This window comes from Pinus tabuliformis, chromosome 3_1 (genome assembly GCF_031772625.1).
Source record: "Pinus tabuliformis cultivar Carrire ecotype Pingquan chromosome 3_1, CPIR1, whole genome shotgun sequence".
Taxonomy (NCBI): Eukaryota; Viridiplantae; Streptophyta; class Pinopsida; order Pinales; family Pinaceae; genus Pinus; species Pinus tabuliformis.
In genome coordinates this window covers 658,585,673-658,591,921 of record NC_142301.1, presented here as the reverse complement: position 1 = coordinate 658,591,921, position 6,249 = coordinate 658,585,673, and positions in this window count along the sequence as shown.

Genomic DNA, 6,249 nt, shown 5'->3' with positions numbered 1-6,249 from the left:
TGTGAAAAGCCATAGGCCACAAATCTGGCCTTATGCTTCTCCACGCTACCATTTGCAACTTGCTTTACCTTGTAAAGCCAACGGGAGCTCACAACTGACTTGTCCTCTGATCTCGGGACCACATCCCAAACATTGTTTTGAACTATGGAGTCATACTCCTCCACCATCGCATCAACCCAAACCGGTTGTTGCACTGCTTCCTGAAAGGGAGATGGCTCCGTCACAACACATGCACCCATAAGTGCCATGTATCTAGTGTACCTCTTTGGTGACGTCCTCTCTTTGCTCTGAGAAGAGGGTGCTCCCACATTCTCCCATGCATCATCCAAAAATCTGCTCTCAAGCGCGGTTTCTTCCCTGTCTAGAAGACTCAGCTCGAGTGGATGTCTCCACTCCCAGAACCTCTGCATGTGGTTGTTACACATCAATCTGAGGCTCCTCAACCTTAGGAAATAAAAGTTCCTCCTCATCATGTAGCTCAAGCTCCCTCTCAAGGGATACTTGCATGGCCTTCTCCTCGTCAAACTTGAAATCCTTGTGAACCATTGTCATCCGACTGGTTTGCATGTACACCCGATAGTTGTGGGGAGTATCAATGTACCCCACAAAGATCCACAACTCTGCTGTTGGCTCAAGCTTCTTTTGTGCATCTTTGGTCACATGGAAATAAACCAATGACCCAAAAATCTTGAATTGACCAACATCTGGCTTCTTACCGGAATAATCTTCCTTTGGTGTTTTACTCTCAAGTATCCAATGTGGACTACAGTTCTAAACATAAACAGTTGTTTTGCATGCCTCAACCTACAAGTGTAGTGGTAGGCCCTGATAATGCAACATCGCTCTTGCTACCCCTATTATGCTCCTATTCTTCCTCTTGGCAACCCCATTCTGTTGAGGGTTATGAGGTGTCGTCAACTCTCATTTAATCCCTTCCGCTGCACAAAATTTCTTAAACTCGTTGGAGACATATTCTCCACCGTTATCACTCCGTAGGGTTGTATCCTTCATGCTTGATTCTTTCTCGATCAATGCTTTTAATTCACAAAACTTTGTGAATGTCTGATCCTTTCTCTCCATGAAAAATATCCAGCATTTATGAGAATGGTCATCTACAAATATAACATAATACCTGTGTTTGCAGGTGGATACTGTTGAGAATGGTCCACACACATCTGAATGGACTCTCTCCAGAATAGACTCTGCTCGACTGTTTCTATCTCCAAAGGAATATTTGGTGTATTTTCCCAAAGTACAACCCTTACATGTATCAACTTGCTCAAGTGTACCTTTGGGAAGATCGGTATAGATTTGCTGCAATATCTTCAAAGCCCCATGATGCAAGTGGCCCAATCGCCTGTGCCACAACTCGCTGACGTCTCGGCTCAACATCTTTTCCACTTTTGAACTCAAAGCAGCACAATCCTCTACCTCTATCTTATAGAGATTCTGAACTCGAATCCCTATCTTCTTTACTTGACCCATGGCTATGTGTCGAAGGAACGCCTTTCCTTTCAAAAAGATCACATCATAGCCTCTATCCTCAAGCATGGCAATGGATACCAAGTTCTTCGTTAGTTCGGGTACATGCATAACATTCTTCAAGGTGAGTGGAACCACATGCTCCATCTGAAAAGTAATAGTGCCCATACCGGTAACACTATGCTTCCCATTGTCGCCCATCTCGATATGCATATTGAGATATTTCTCCTCCAGTTCACTAAATAACTCTTTGTCACGAGTCATGTGGAAAGAAGCTCCACTGTCAAGGTACCAAACACTTCCCATCATTGATGACACCAAGCATGCAATGAGGGAAAATTTCCAATTCGAATTGAGAGGCCAAAGCATCACCTATCGCTCCTCTTGAGGACTTCTCCTTGGACTTATTCAACGGACAATTTGTATCAAAGTGACCCATCTTGTGACAATGAAAGTTTTAACTCTTATCATGTCATTCTTCTTACCTCCATGATAAGAATCTGATTTGGAACGAGAAATTTTACCTTCCCCCTTCCCCGCCTTAATCGCTAAGGAACTATTCTCTTCATCATCGGTCTTTGATGAAGAGCCATCCCCGGTGTTCCTCCTGATCTCATCTTGCATCAAATCCGACCATAGTCATTCCCAATCTAGTAGCTTCTCCCAACCATTGATAGAGTCCTAATAACTATGCCAACTCTTTGGGAGTCTAAGAAGAGAAAGGCTCACCATATCCTCCTCAGCAACTATGACTCCAACACTTCCAAGTTCATCCTGACATAGAGTGAACATGGTCAAGTACTTTGGAATCATCTCACCTTTCTCCATCTTGATTTTACAAAGTTTATCCTTTAGTGCTAACTTCCTTTGATCACTATTATTCTGATACAAGTCCGTCAATGTTTTCCAGATAGCATGCGGGGTTTCCTTTCCATGGAGACTCGAGACAATATGATCTCAAACTCCCTCAAGGATTATCCACCTTGCCTTTGCCTTACACTTCTTCCACTCGGCCAAGTTCTGTGCATCAGTAGTTGCTGGCTTATGAATTGCTTGTTCAACAAATTCCTTCAAGCCATTGTCCTCCATCACAACCTCCATCCTGTCCCTCCAGGCTATAAAATTTGAGCTGCCTTCAAAGGCATACTCAAGCCTCAACCCTTGGAACACCATCTTCCAATCCTGAAGTATGTATTGCAAATTCGACTTTCACTTGTAACCCAGAAACTCAAAACTTCAAAATCTCCTCTAGGGAGCTGATTTTAAATCAATGATATCTCCCTTATCCAAACTCCGATTCGGTCGATTTTTTTTTGAATTTGGTTATCTTTTCCCAAGGAATCCAGATATGAAATTTGTTTATGAAAAATTTGCACATAAATTCTCAGATCTTCTCTACAAACTCTCGGCCAAAAAAATAAATCTTTCTTCGATACCATGTAAAAAATCCTATAGATTCACAAGCTAATCCAATTTGCTAAAGCAAGAGACAAGAATCTACTTATACTCTTTATAGAGGAAGCCCATAAACATCGAGAAAACAATAATCGATAGAGGAAGATAATCAAAGGCGCATAACACAATAAATACCCGGGGAAAGCCACAACTCAAAACCCCACTATTTGTTTTGTATTAATCTGGAAAATCAAGATGAAATTACAATGCTTGTTATCTCTAGAACAATCCCAGTACTCAGCGAATTCAATCTCCAACTAATAAGCAAGGTCAAGGCCAAATCTTAGCCAATTCACAAGCTCTCCAAGTCTCTATTCCAATGTGTAATTCCTATAAAGGATAGCTTGTATTTAAAGGGAAATAAAGCCTCTAAAAAAAATGCAATCCCTCAATGATCCATTCCTGAATGCATGCACTGTCGGTGAGACTCAGAAAAATCTAAAACAAATAGTACACTATCCTTGCACTCTAGTCTCAACTGGGTCTTTCTCAGAATCAACATGCATGAGTTTCTAATGGTGGAATCTTCTAGTTAACTAGAGTAACACTAATTAGGTCACTAGTGTCCCAACTGACTGTTTACTCACTATTAGTTCTTGAAACTGATTGGAACTAATTTAACTGGACTTAACTCAATAAACTGAGTTAACTAATTACAACTCATTCATAACTCATCCTGAACTCCTATAAGTTAGGGAGAACATATACATGTCTTCTAAAATAATTCCAATTCAATTTTCCTAAATTAATTAAGTTAATTAAACTTAATTAATTATTTTCAAATTGCTATGAGAAAAGAATTCTATTTTAATTCACAGTTTAATTCGAGGACAAATTAAATTGGAATTTCTTGTTGCCATCTCAACGATTCATACATCAAGATTCCCATGAATTTATTATTATCTTATATATATATATATATATATATATATATATATATATATATATATATATATATATATATATTTCAATAAATATTTAAGTTAAAAAAAAATAAGAAGAAAAAGAAGCAAGTTGAGGCATATTATAATTTTTCTATGTGAGTGGAAGGCACATAGTTGTAACTTCCTTTTGTGGTTTATGCACTCCATAAACCAAGCACTGTCCATGTTTAAGAAGAAGCCCAAAATTTGTTTAAAATTTTTGTATTTTCTATGGAAATCAACTTCTTAAAGAAAATTTTAGAGAGTGTTTTCAACTTATTCTAGCAAGTATCTCTGACTAATGGTCAAACTAGTAGATCAAATTATCACAAAACTTGAAACATACAAATTGAATCACTAAAAAAATATTATCAATGACTAATAAATACTAAACTGTTATTTTCACTTCCACTTAATCTATTAATTTATCACTAATTATTAATGTTTAAGACTAATGTATCTCGACCTTGATGGGGGTGGGTAAATACCAAGGCAGATTGTATGAGGGTTGCCCCCAATGCATGCATGCACATCGATTACTCATTGCAGGCATGACAAACAACACGAACAATGAGATAAATGTGGAAGGCCATCTGAAAAATTTGGTTCATCATGTATCCTCTTATACTTTGGATCATGAGGGGCATGAGAATAATATTTGTTGCATTGAGGAAAGGCACGTTGTGATATTCATTTGGTTGTGATAATTTACTTTGCAGAGCCAGAAATGGGGGCTCTCTTTCAATGTGTTGAGATTTCCAAAATAACTGGAAGTCTCACTAGTGCAAGATGGGAAAGGTTACCATTTCATACTCATTATATACTCGCTTGACTACCTAATTGGTTGGTTAATAGTGGGACATGTAAATGAAACAACCTCTTAAGATTTTTTGTAATTGTTTTGCAGGTTGAAGGACTAGGCCTTCTTAGCTTGGTCCCTTTGTTTTCATTAGCAGTGGACACTCATCAATGTCATTCCTTCAACAATTCTCTTAGTGGAAGGTGTTTCTCCCTCTTTTACTTCAACTCATCCAATCATAGCTCCCCAAAGGTATCTTTTAGGTCTTACAAACAACTTCTTTGTTTTTTCTTTCCTCTACCTTTTAATTGTCTCAAGCCTATCAATTTTGACCCAAATCACCTTTGCTTCAACCACTTCCTTTTCTTCTACACTCTCCATTTGGCTTGTGTTCTCTTTGGGGCTCCTTGTATGTATTCTTCGGCCCTTAATTATTCTTCCTTTCGAATCTCCTATCCCAAGTCTCAACTTTGTCTTTGGTTTTCTCCGCTCCCTCTTCAATGTTGAGGGAGAGAGCTTGTTCATGTAGAGGATGAGGGGGACAAGAATCTCAAGAAAACATGAGGGCTCAACCCTATGCACGTGCCTCTAAAACTAAATCTCGTGAAAATACACTCATGGTTGTGCAACGTGACATGTGTAACATCAAGCAGGAGTTGGTTGGAGAACAAGCTGCATTGTTGGATTTAGACGCTTTGGAAGAGGTGGAATATTGAATCCCTGACTTGGGAACCCTAGGAGCCAAATGCAACTAGTACCTCCATGCCATGGATTATAATGGCATCTCAAGCACTTGTTGAGAAATATTTGTTCAGTCGCAATGAAAACATGGATGAACTACTCCTTCGAATGGAGGGGATTCATCTATTCTATGAAATCATGGATGTATGACTATAGGATTTGAAGGAAGCTTTCCTTAGGGATCACAAACATACACCTCTTGTTAGATGATAATATGGTCTCTCTATGGCTTCAAAGCCACTATTGGTATTCCTAGGTATTACTACAGTTTATGGTTTTTAGTATACATTTTATGTTCTCCGTTTTCATGGCTACCACAACCTAATTTTGTTTTCTATGTAATCTGATCTTGATAGGCAACTTATACTTCTTAAGTATTTTTGCTCTATCATGGGTATGAGTGTTAACACTGACAAAACAAAAGTTTTGATTATCAAATCCAAGAAGGACACTTACGCTAATTTTATGTATGACAATAGTAACTTAGAGGAAGTTTCTTCCTACAAGTACCTAGGAATTGATATTCATCATAAGCTCAGCTGGAACTATATCATTGAGAAAAGGATTAATAGGGGATGGAAAGCTTATTTTGGTCTTGAAAATAATTGTAAAACGACAAACCTCATAATGTGGGATAGAAAGAAGTTACTCTTTGAAACTTTAGTCACTCCAGTTATCTTATATGGATGTGAGGTTTGGGGTTGTAGCATCTCCATAGAATCCTGGAGAAATATTGAGCAAATCCAAAAGCGTTTTACAACGTATAACCTCAAAATTAAAAGCAAGACACCGTATCCTATTCTCCTTATAGAAGTTGGTCTTTCCCCTATCGAGAACCTAGCTATGACT